The sequence below is a fragment of the Podarcis melisellensis genome (assembly GCF_964234715.1).
Source record: "Podarcis melisellensis genome assembly, chromosome: 5".
NCBI lineage: Eukaryota > Metazoa > Chordata > Lepidosauria > Squamata > Lacertidae > Podarcis > Podarcis melisellensis.
This window is the reverse complement of record NC_138537.1, coordinates 79,106,949-79,117,918: the sequence shown is the minus strand read 5'-3', so window position 1 is coordinate 79,117,918 and position 10,970 is coordinate 79,106,949. Positions and strand designations below refer to the sequence as shown.

The 10,970-nt window shown below is 44.8% G+C and overlaps 1 protein-coding gene and 1 long non-coding RNA gene across 2 annotated transcripts in view; one reads left to right on the top strand and one right to left on the bottom strand.

Moving 5' to 3' along the window:
* The first annotated feature begins 1,358 nt into the window (after positions 1–1,358).
* The window catches only part of TSPAN14 (tetraspanin 14), a 42,309-nt gene continuing 32,697 nt past the window's right edge, over positions 1,359–10,970 (top strand). The window contains exon 1 of the mRNA XM_081913815.1: positions 1,359–1,800. The gene's annotated coding sequence lies outside the window, so the exon portion shown is untranslated. The remainder of the gene's footprint in view (positions 1,801–10,970) is intronic.
* Positions 3,805–10,035, bottom strand: LOC309371325. The gene is made up of 2 exons (XR_014169051.1): positions 9,212–10,035; positions 3,805–4,982 (listed from the first exon to the last, which is right to left on the bottom strand). It is a non-coding gene; the product is annotated as an uncharacterized lncRNA (long non-coding RNA).

Genomic DNA, 10,970 nt, shown 5'->3' with positions numbered 1-10,970 from the left:
CTTGCCTTCTCTTTTGCTTCTCTTGCCCATGCTGACTTCATGAAAACCCAAGATTGCGCTGAGACAAATCTTCCAATGGAGGACTGGATGGTGATAGCCTTAACTATATAGGAGGAAATATAGCTATTAAACCATGGTGAAGATATGCTCTCAGATCAGCTGATTTTATGATAAACAAACCATTCGCTCTCTTTTCGGCACCTTATTTTGTTTCAGTGTGCTGTCATTTTTAAATTTAAATCATGGCTGGGCATGCAAAAGCTGGAAGTGGCCCCGGCTCTTCTGGACCCCTGAGAAGGGCAAACAGGGAATTAATGCGACAGCTCTCTCCCCTATTCTCTGCCCTCAACAGCAGATATTCAGTGATTTGCTGCCTCTGGGCTCATAGTTATGGATTGAGTTATTCTATAGGAATGTCTTTAATTGCATCCATATGCAATACCCACTAAACATTCTCAGCCTCACCTAAAGTTGCTGGGGATAGAATCTGGGACCATCTGCATGCAAACCTACCTCGCTGGGTTGTTGTGAGGATAAAAAGAAGGAGAGAATGATGAGTGGCACCCTGAGCTCTTTGAGGGTGGGACAGAAATGAATTAAGGCAGAGTCTACCACCTTCAAAGGGAATCTGTTCCACTGCTGAACAGCTCTTACAGTCAGAATCTCCTTTCTCATAACTTGGATCTATTGGTTTGGGCGCTACTCTCCAGAGCAGGAGAAAACAAGGTTGTGCCATCTTCCATGTAACAGGCCTTTAGATATTTGAAGGTAGCTGTCATACCTCCTCTCAGCTACTCTTTTCCAGGCAAGACGTACCCAGCTCCTTCAACTGTTCCTCATAAGGCTTGTTTCCAGACCCTTGATCATCTTGGTCACTCCCCTCTAGTTAATATCCTTATTAAATTGTGCCACCAGGAACTGGGCACAGGGAGGACTTGGAAATCTCTGACCCTGCCAAATGATGACACTCTTAGCTCAACCTTTGCTCCCCAGATGTTATGGGACTACAACTCTCAGCAACCCTAGCAAGCAGGGGGACCAGTGGTCAGGGATGAAGGGACTTGTAGTCCTACAAAACCTGGCCCCCCAGGGTTGAGCTAATAATGCCTGGCCATGCATTTTATTATACACCCCCACCATAGAAACTCCTAGGGGTCGAGGGGTCTTTGCCCCCCCATAAAATATTTAACGGGGTTCCCCCCTCCCCAGTTGACGAACATTGCCAATCAAATAGTGTGAATACGCAGCATCATGTGATCGATTATGCTGGGCGGGGCTTACCTGCCCCCTCAATATTTTATTCAAATTGCCACCCCTGACCCCCACCTCTGCAGAAAGAGGGACGCGCGACCAGGGCGCTTCTCCGCGCAAGGCTGCGACCAGGCTCCCCAAAACGCGGCGCGGCTCGACGGATGTTATGCCGCGCGCAGGAAGGGAGAGGGAGCTCGCTGTCCCCAGCCTCGCACTTCCCTTTTACTAGGGAAGAGGGAGGGAAAGAGAGAGAGAAAGAAAGGAAAGAAACGCCGGTGGGGGAGGGCGCGCCGGGTTGTAAAACAGGCGTGGCCAGGCGAGATTTGCGCATGAGATTTCCTGTCCTGCCCAAGAACAGCCAGCGCGCAACGAGGGCAGCCCCGACGCCCACCTCGCTCCTCTCCAAGCTCGCTTTCCTTGGGTGGCGTTTAGGCGGACTCATGGAACGCTTAAAGCACGAAAGGAGCTGAATTTGTCTCTTCCTCGAAGGCACTTCGGGGTTCTCCCCCCCACAACTTGGTGGAAACTTGCCAGGCTCCCTGCTACTTGGTAAGTTTGGTTTCCTGTGCGCTCCTGAGCTTCGCGCTCGCCTCTGCTACCCGACCCGGTTGTTGTTGCTAGAACTTCAACTGCTGGTTTTGTCTCTCGACCCTGTTGTCTTTCGCTTTGTTGTTCTCCGCTCCAAGCTTCCTCTTGCGCGAGCCTTGCCCACTGGGATCGAGTTGCTCACAGAACGTGGACAAATATATATATATATATTTACATATATCCCCCCCCCCCTTGATAAGCAGGGCCTTTCAGGAAACGGGGAGGGCTTTCAGAAGGCCCATAGCAAGTTCAGCTTGGGCAGAGAGTTTTCCGCTTTCGAGTTCCGAAAGCAACCAAAACCAGAATTTTGTGTACAGTATTGTATCGGTTTTGGGAGCTGGGTCGTTTCTCTTCCCCACCTTTATTTAACTCGAATTCGGGTGAAAGCATCTAAAAACAATCGGCCTCTTAGTTTCACATGGCTGCTCCTGTTATTAAAAACAAGACTGAAACTCAAGGGTTGGTGAACTTAAAATGCTTTTCCTGTTGAAGGTACACATATTTTCCCTGACATATTAATAAACTATCCTATTTATCAGAGGTTTGTTTCTTTCATTCTCCATTGGGGAAGGCAGATGAGTGTGTGTGTGTTTTTTTTTAAAGTTTCCCTCCTTTGAAATATTTAAATCGGCAGACTTGGGGAAGAGGAGCTTTAACTTTTTTTGAAAGGTATTCCCCCCTCCTCCCATGAAAACTGAATTCAGTTCTGCTGAACCTTTTCCTGAGAGCAATTTCCGGGCTTCCCATTGAGTGTTTGCGTAGCTCATTTGACAGGAAAATTATGACTTATTTGCCACACCCTGTCTCATCCCTTTGGCTTTCTGAACTACTTAGTTACTTGTTTTCAGGTGAAAAGTTTAGATATGCGATACTATATGTTTTCCTGATAAAACTAGTAGTAAACTAACAGTATACTAGTGGTGAGACATTTTGCATCCAATAAATGGGGGTTCATAGAATCATATAATTGTAGACTTGGAAAGGGACATTTAGTCTAACCCCCTGGAAAGCAGGAATCTCAAAATGTGGTCCTCCACTCAATTTGAAACCGTACCGCTTACATTTGCAAATGTGCCAATATTTTTGTTGTTGTTCATAGGATGATGGCAACTTAGTAGGCTCAAAACTAAACCATCCAGCTGAATAACTCCTATTGCTGAATATATTATCTGTCTTCAGCTAACTGCATGCCGGCCCTACTGTTAGGCAGGGTGGAGTACATTGGGAGGATGGAAAGAAAAGGTGTGCGTTTCATGTGGCCTGCCCTCCTGTGCAGTAGAGGATGCTGCCCTGTTGTCCATGGTGAAGGAAGAATTGGATACTAGGCTGGTTAGCTTCTTGGGCCCTGTCTGAACTTTACATTTAAAGCAGGATCATATCACTTTAACAGACACGGGTTCACCCAAAGAATGGGGGAGTGTAGTTTGTTAAAGGTGCTGAGAGTTGCCCCTGTTCCCTTTAAAGAGCTACAATTTGCAGAGTTCCCTGGGAAGAGGGATTCAGTGTTAAACCACTCTTCGAGTTTTAACTCTTTTGAGAGGATTAGGGACTTATAAAGGGAAACTTGCAGACTTGCAGAGAATAACTTCTTGCACATAGAAAACTATCTTCTTCCGCATTGTGCTCACTCAGTTTGGTTGTTCCTGTGGATACGCTGGGTCCTTGGAAAAGGTACCGTTGCTGGAAAGGGTATCCTTGGGAGACCAGAAAATGGGACTGTGGGTCACCTGACTTGCTTGGGTGCTCTGTGCAAAGTGAGAAAGGTGGCACTGCCCAGAAAAGTTTTGCCTGGACACAAAATGATAAAACCTCGCAACTCTTGGGAGTGGCCCTGCCTGTGGATTTGCTAGGCAAGGCAAAGTCTCACCTGGTACTGAAATGCTGATGCTTCAGACACAAACCCTCCCTGCCTTGTACTTCCCATTGAGTCACCAAGCATTCCAGTTACTTCACAGTTAGCAGCTCTGATTTTAAATTCCTCTTGTTAGTTGGCAGACTAAATTTATTTCTGAATAAAAACAGAGCCTATTTCCTTGAACAGGGGTGAAACATTGTAGGTGTGGAGTGGTACTATCAGAGCCATAGAATCACAGAGTTGGACGAGAGCCTGAGGATCATCTCGTCCAACCTGAATGTGCAGCTGTCCCATACAGGGATCACACCTGCAATCTGAGGTGGCTTGGAAGGAGGACCTGTTGTAGTTCTAGACCTGGAAGCTAGCCAAGGGCCAAATCCTGTATTGGTGTAATGACAGGAGCACCACTGAAGATGGGTTCCCTGCAGCAATCCTCAGTTTCCTCGCTTACACTGTGAATCTTTACATCCATGCGCCAAGCTCTTAGCAGTTGATGTGGAGAGGACATTGAGACCTGAAGTCAAGCGAATGACTGCACATTTGTGCGGTCCCAGTGCCATAGGATGGTCACACAGTGAACACTGCTTTTTGTTCAGTAACCAATTCCTCACAGATAGTGCCATAGGGGAGAGCCAGAGAGTGGTTTCCATAATGTGTCACTTTTCCGCAAATGGTGGCTTTCAGTTGGGTGACAAAAGTTCAAGGCTATGCCTCTTAGCTCTGTTTCCACAGCACGATGGGATTGTGTGGAAAGTACTTTTAAATTTTGCTATCATGCACAATTTTTAGCCTGCTGGCTATTATGTTTATGGTCTATATGGTCTGGAACCTGCATAGCTTTGGGATTTTCTTATCTCTCGTACGTCTTTCTGCTTCTAAGACAATCAGAGGAGGCCTTGTTGAGAGTGTGTCACATGGAGAACACCCAAGGGGGGCCTATTGTGATGCAACTAAATCTAGGAATTCTTAGATTAACCATTGTTTGTTGTTACATCCCAACCAGGAAACTGTGGTTACTAGGATCACAACAAGTCAGGATCTTAAACTCCAAATAGTTAGAGGGTTAGTCAGCCAAGATATGTGCACCTGAACCAAGCTAATGAGTATTGGCTTCCTCTTATTGAGAGTGTGCTTCTTGATGACTTTGGGATCAAAATGTGTGGGTCATTCAAATGTGTGAGACAGAGTGAGCATTTGATACACGGTCTCATTGAAGGGTCAAGAATGTTTCTGCCCCCAGCTTTTGCTTTGTGTTTCTCAGCACTGCAAAAATGACTGCAGGCAAGTACTTGGTGTCTTGAGCAGGGCTGTAGCTAAGGGGTGGTGAGGTGGGCCCCCACAGGGGTGCAGGCGATGGGTTAGGGTGTCCCTCCACAAAATCGGCTTAAAAATATGTCCATAAATATAAATGTTGATTATTGCCTCATAAGAAATGGTTTTAAATAGAGGGTGAATCGAATGGCTGGAGGGGGTGGTTGGAGGAGCGGCAGAAAGAAGAGCTAATTTGTCCATGGCTAGGGGGTACAATCTGGACGGTTCAGCCAGGGGTGCAAGATCACCTAGCTACGGTTCTGGTCTGGAGAAAAAGAAGCTACTGGCATTACTGAAGGATATTTTTCTGATAGGCATAGTGGGGAAGAGTATGATCTAAAGGTCTGGTACAGAAGCTGCTACCTTGAAAGCATATGATATTAAAATCATAACGATAATTCTTCAGAACTTTTACATATGATCCCACTTAAGATCTCTTAGTGAACTGTTTGCTCATGATTCCTCTCCAAATCCTTACCTTCTCCACCAGTGGCTTTTAAATGTGGCTTAGCATTGGATCTGCAGTGACACTAACCATGGTTCATGCTAAGCTGGGTTTGCAAACCCAGATTTAACACCAAGAGTTTAAATGAGTTAAGAGGCTAATGGTAACCAAGATTTCCCCCTGGTTAGTGCAGATGCAGAGTAACACTAAACAGTGGCTTATAGTGGACAAAAAGAGGGAGATCTGTGCCTTGTAGTAGAGGTGGGAAGGGTTGCCGGCTCCCGATTTCATAACCAGTGTTAAGAGGTTGGTAACACCAATTCTTTTCCTGGCCAGAGATATGGTGACCAGTTCTAGTAAGATGCAAAAAGGTTGTCTAAATGGAAACCACCTTTACAAATTGTTTCTTCAAGTGAATGAGCGGTAGTGCAAGCTATTCATCAGTTTACATTTATTTACATTTGCCCACTACCTAGTCTTTGAAGTTCAGTTTCAAACAAATATGGCGGGTTGTGTGGGAGAAGCCTTTTAAAAACCACACCACCACCACCAAAATTGTTGAATGTCTGCAAGAAGTGTTCACATCTTGATCTCCTGGTGGAGCTTTGCCATGGCTTCCAGAGGAAACAAAAAGGCTAACGGCTTCCTTAAAAGACTGGCACATTTATTACAGCACGAATTACTTCTGGAAATCGGACTGAAGATGGTGTCCCAGAACTGCTCTGTCTCTGTCACGGCAACGTTCTCGTGAAACAGCTTCCTGAAGGGAGTCTGCCAAACATTGTCTTTGGGGATGCTTATGAAAACAACCAGGGTGGGTTTTTGTTTTGTTTTGTTACAGTTCTGCATGCAAAACACTTCTTGAAATTCTTTAGCCTTTTTTTGCGGCCAGAGAATTTGGAACGCTGTTACACTGAATTTCATCAGGGAGAAGCAGTTGAATCCAACAGTTCCTCAGCAGTATCAATAGTACAGCTCCTTCTTTTTACCCCTTTTTTGGGGGGTGGGGAGCTGCTGCAGCAGCAAGTTTGGGCAACGGGACCTCCATTTTGCATTCTTCAGCAGTAGCAATGCACGGCATCGTAGAGGAGAAATAGGGGCTGCTACCAAAAATGGTGGAGAATATTCAGCAAAAAAATACACAAAGTGGACTTTTTCTGGATTGAGGGGGATGGGAATCTCTCTTGTCTTCTGAGAAAATTTTGGCTTGGATCTAGTTCTTTGTAATGGACTGACCCCCCCCCTGCCCAACTGTTTCATGGATATTTTGATTATAGAATGACTGTTTTTGAGAGTTCTTGTTTGAACAATCTCCCATATATATTTTTTTTCCTTTTTCTTCAGGGTTTTAAGGATCAATAATGAATTTGCAAGCTTAGTTTAAAGAAGGTGGCCAGATGGTCGCCTTATTTATTGGGAGACGCTAGCAAAGGAAGGGACAGAGGAAGCTGGATATACCTCTGCTGGCTGGCTATAATGAAAAGATACAAGAATGAGGAAATAGGAGAATAGCTTCCACAAAGAATGTCCTCCTCTTTCCCTCAGCAACCTCAAAAAACTGTGTTTATACTTCATTTCTTTCTGCTATTTATAAGCTTTCCTTTTCTGTCGAGCCTTCAGAGCGTCTGTCACATTTGTATCCTGTCCTTTGCGCTGGACAATAGAAAAGGTACTAAAAAGACACAAACAACTAAAATCCTCAAGTAAAATCCCACGCAAAGACTTCTAAATAGAAATGTGAGTTTTCTGGAAATGTTTGGATCGCTTCATGAATCTGAAAGAATACTCAGTGCCCTGAATCACTAGAAATCTGATTTAGCACCTTCAAGTGACATCACATTGAATAAATAAAATGAATAATAATAATAATGTAGGTTTTTTAATTAGAAATTTGTATAAATTTCTGAAATGATTTTCAAGAAGGCAAAAGTAGCTGAAATGAATTATATGTTTGCAGGGGAGGAAAGTCAATAAAGTGCATACAGGCAGTGTTAGAAATTAGCTAGGCGCGTTTTGCAACTAATGCGGGTCCAATTGCGACCACGTGGAGATCTCTGGACGCCGGGTTAGTGCCTGGGGAAACCAAAATGAGAAGGATAGGACATATTTTCCCAAAGCTTGCTTCTGTTTTATTCTGGATTGGCTTGCTTGATGTTTTGATATGTTGTAAACCACTTTGAGATTTGTACTTTTAAATATAAAGCAGTATATAAATCAAAATGATGATGATGATAAACTCAATTACGAAAAAAGACCACACAAATGCCACCTAGACATCCCATTGTGGCGATCACAACCTAGGTTTAAGGTGCCATTTGGGAATTATATTATATATTTGAATTTCTAACTCTGGCTGCAGTCCTAAAGATGACTTAAGGGCAGGTGGGAAGCCATAGAATGCAGGTATATAGGGACCACCAGACAGGAAAGCCCATCAGTCAGAGAGCACTTATGCCACCAGAGGCCACCTGAACACTTGGTTGGCATAGGTAGGCCGCCACCAGTACATTTTGCCAGTAGCATGTGGGGTGGGGAGGGATGTGTCAGAGGCAGCCAAGGATCTATAGGACCTTAAAGGTAAAGGGACCCCTGACCATTAGGTCCAGTCCTGGCCGACTCTGGGGTTGCGGCACTCATCTCGCTCTAAAGGCCGAGGGAGCCGGCGTACAACTTCTGGGTCATGTGGCCAGCAGGACTAAGCCGCTTCTGGGGAACCAGAGCAGCGCACGGAAACACCGTTTACCTTCCCGCCAGAGCAGTACCTATTTATCTACTTGCACTTTGATGTGCTTTCGAACTGCTAGGTTGGCAGGAGCAGGGACTGAGCAACAGGAGCTCACCCCATTGCGGGGATTCGAACTGCTGACCTTCTGATCAGCAAGTCATAGGCTTTGTGGTTTAACCCACAGCGCCACACAGGACCTTAACTTGCCCCATTTCCCCAGGCGCCCCCAAAAGGAGTCCTCAAGCTACACCACCCCCAGAGGTGATATAGTGGATCTCCTGTTTGCTGCAGTGGAAGGAGAAATAAATGCAGAATTGATAGCTCAGCCATGGCTTTCACCTCCCCACCCACCAAACAACAAAAAAGAATTGCTGTGGTGTTTAAATCCTTAAACAAATTCAAACTATACTTGAAAATATTTTTATTGGAATACTGGTCAATATTTCAAATGACATATAATAGTAGTAGTAGTAGTAGTAGTAGTAGTAGAGTAGTAGTGTAGTAGTAGTAATAATAATAATAATAATAATAATAATAATAATAATAAATTTGTAGTAGTATTACCCCACCCTTTTCTTTAACATGACTTTTTATATGGTTTACATATAAGAGAATTGCTAAAAACACACATTTCCCTTACATTGTTTAGATTTTAAGACAAAAGAAGAAGAAAAACTCTTAAAGCTATCAGTGTATTCATTTTCACATGCATGAAGAACTGTACATGTAAATATCTATCTGCTTCCTGGGGATAGTTAAGTACAGCTTGGCTTTCAGCTTTGACTAGTCACCATTCCAGTTGCCCAGTTTATTTGTACTGTGTTCATCCACCATGTTACTAATTAATTTCATGAAACAACGCATTTCTAAACGTGAAAAAATTAACACCAGCCGCCGCTGGTTGCAAGCAGCACTTTCCAGATTTCTGGCAGAAGAAATGTGCTTTTACTGGTTTCTGTAACTATAGTGCCATTGTCCACCTCTCTTTAGCTTACAAAAGGACCACTTGTGCTCGTTTTTTTGCATCAGGACAGACAAGAGGCTGAAGATGGTTGGTAGCAGACTTGGAGTCAGCTGCTGTTCAGGTTTCTGTGTCTGGCGCATGAGACTGGAATCTTCTCCCCTTCCTTGAGTAGAGTCTGTTGCGTGACTCTTCCTTGCTTTTCTGTAAAATCAGCCCTCCATCTTTCCTTTGCTCCCAGTTGATCGTGAGCAGAAATGTTGCGCCTGTCAAGCCAGAACTAGAATGAGAAAATTTCTTCTGTCGTCGTCGGCTGCAGCAGGTTTAACCAGTGATGTCCTTTGGCTCTAACAAACTGCTTGAGGTTGCTTCGTGGTGGAACTGGTCCTGTCTTCCCATCTCCCGTTTGAAAAACGCTTGAGCTGGGCAAACGTAAATAAGAAAGCGTCTTGGTTTATGTGCTTGGTGCTAGGGGATCCTGAACTTTAGCCTTCTCTGTGGTAGCATCAATGACTGATTGCCTTGCCGCAGCAATGCTCCTAGCTATAATCCCAAGCATTCTCTGGGCATTCTACTCTGTACAATAGAGTTCAGACAGGTCACGGCTGAGACATAGGCGAATGAAAGGAACCTCCGGAGGGAAAATGCACAATGGGAAAAAAGATTCCCAGCTAGCCTGACTTTCAACTGCTGCTCCTGTTGGTCACATGATGGACAACGTGATGTAGTGGGTGGAGGGTTGGGTTTGGAACAGGCAGACCTGGGTTCAAGCCTTTGTTTTGACCTTGAAGCTCTCTGGGAGGTCCAGGGGCAATTCACTATTCCTCAGCCTAATCTCTCTCACAGGTAATTGTGAGAAAAAAATAGCACAGTCCCCAACACCCTTGGAGAAAGTATGTAAAAGTGATGGATAATTTAGAGTAGTAGTAGTAGTAGTGTCGTGTGTGTGTGTGTGTGTGTGTGTGTGTGTATCTGTTTTGGGTTTTCATTACTGGAAACTGCCCCCAGGGTATAGGTTTTTTAAATGAAGAATTGTAGAATTGGAAGGGACTCTTGACGGTCATCTAGCCAACCCTCTGCAATGCAGGAATCTTGACACTTGGTCCCCCATCCAATTTGAAACCACCCCAGACCCTGCTTAGCTTTGCAAATGTGACAACAGCTTTTGATTGCTGCACCACCGTTCAGGATCAAAAAACACGCAGATGGTTTGCTGTAGTGGAATCTTTTATGGGATGCTTTTGCATGAGCATAGAATTGTAGAGTTGGAAGGGAACCTAAGGGTCATCTAGTCCAACCCCCCGTTGGGGAAGACTGGTTTAAGAGTTAGGACTGGGCTGACTATGCAGAAATCTGAGCTGCTTCAGGCAGCAGATTTGGGCATCTTTCAGAACTGGAAGATTATTTTTTTACTCATACAAAAGCCAAACAAAAGTGAGTTTGCTGATGCCCCACCACACTATTGCAGCTGTTCTGCTTTGTTCCTCTTCCTCTTATTCCTTCTCTCCAACTCAAAACTAAATATGATGTGTGGACTTTTCTGGGCTGCCTCTCCTTCCACATCAGTTGGAGGGGAGCCAAGGTGTGCGCTCGTGGCTACTGGGCATGGAAGGGTGATGGTGCAGGATGTCTTCTGGCCTGCTGTGTCTGCTCACTTGCAAGACTGTGTGGCTGATGAAGAGCAGCTGTCATAGCAACAACACAAGGAGGAGGGAGGGCTCAGGGGACCAATCCTGGTTTTGCAAGGTGGGGGTGGGGACACAGGAACAAAGTGTGTGTTGTGGGGATATGTGGTGTGGTTATATGGAGGATGTAAGTACCACTGAGTTCAGCA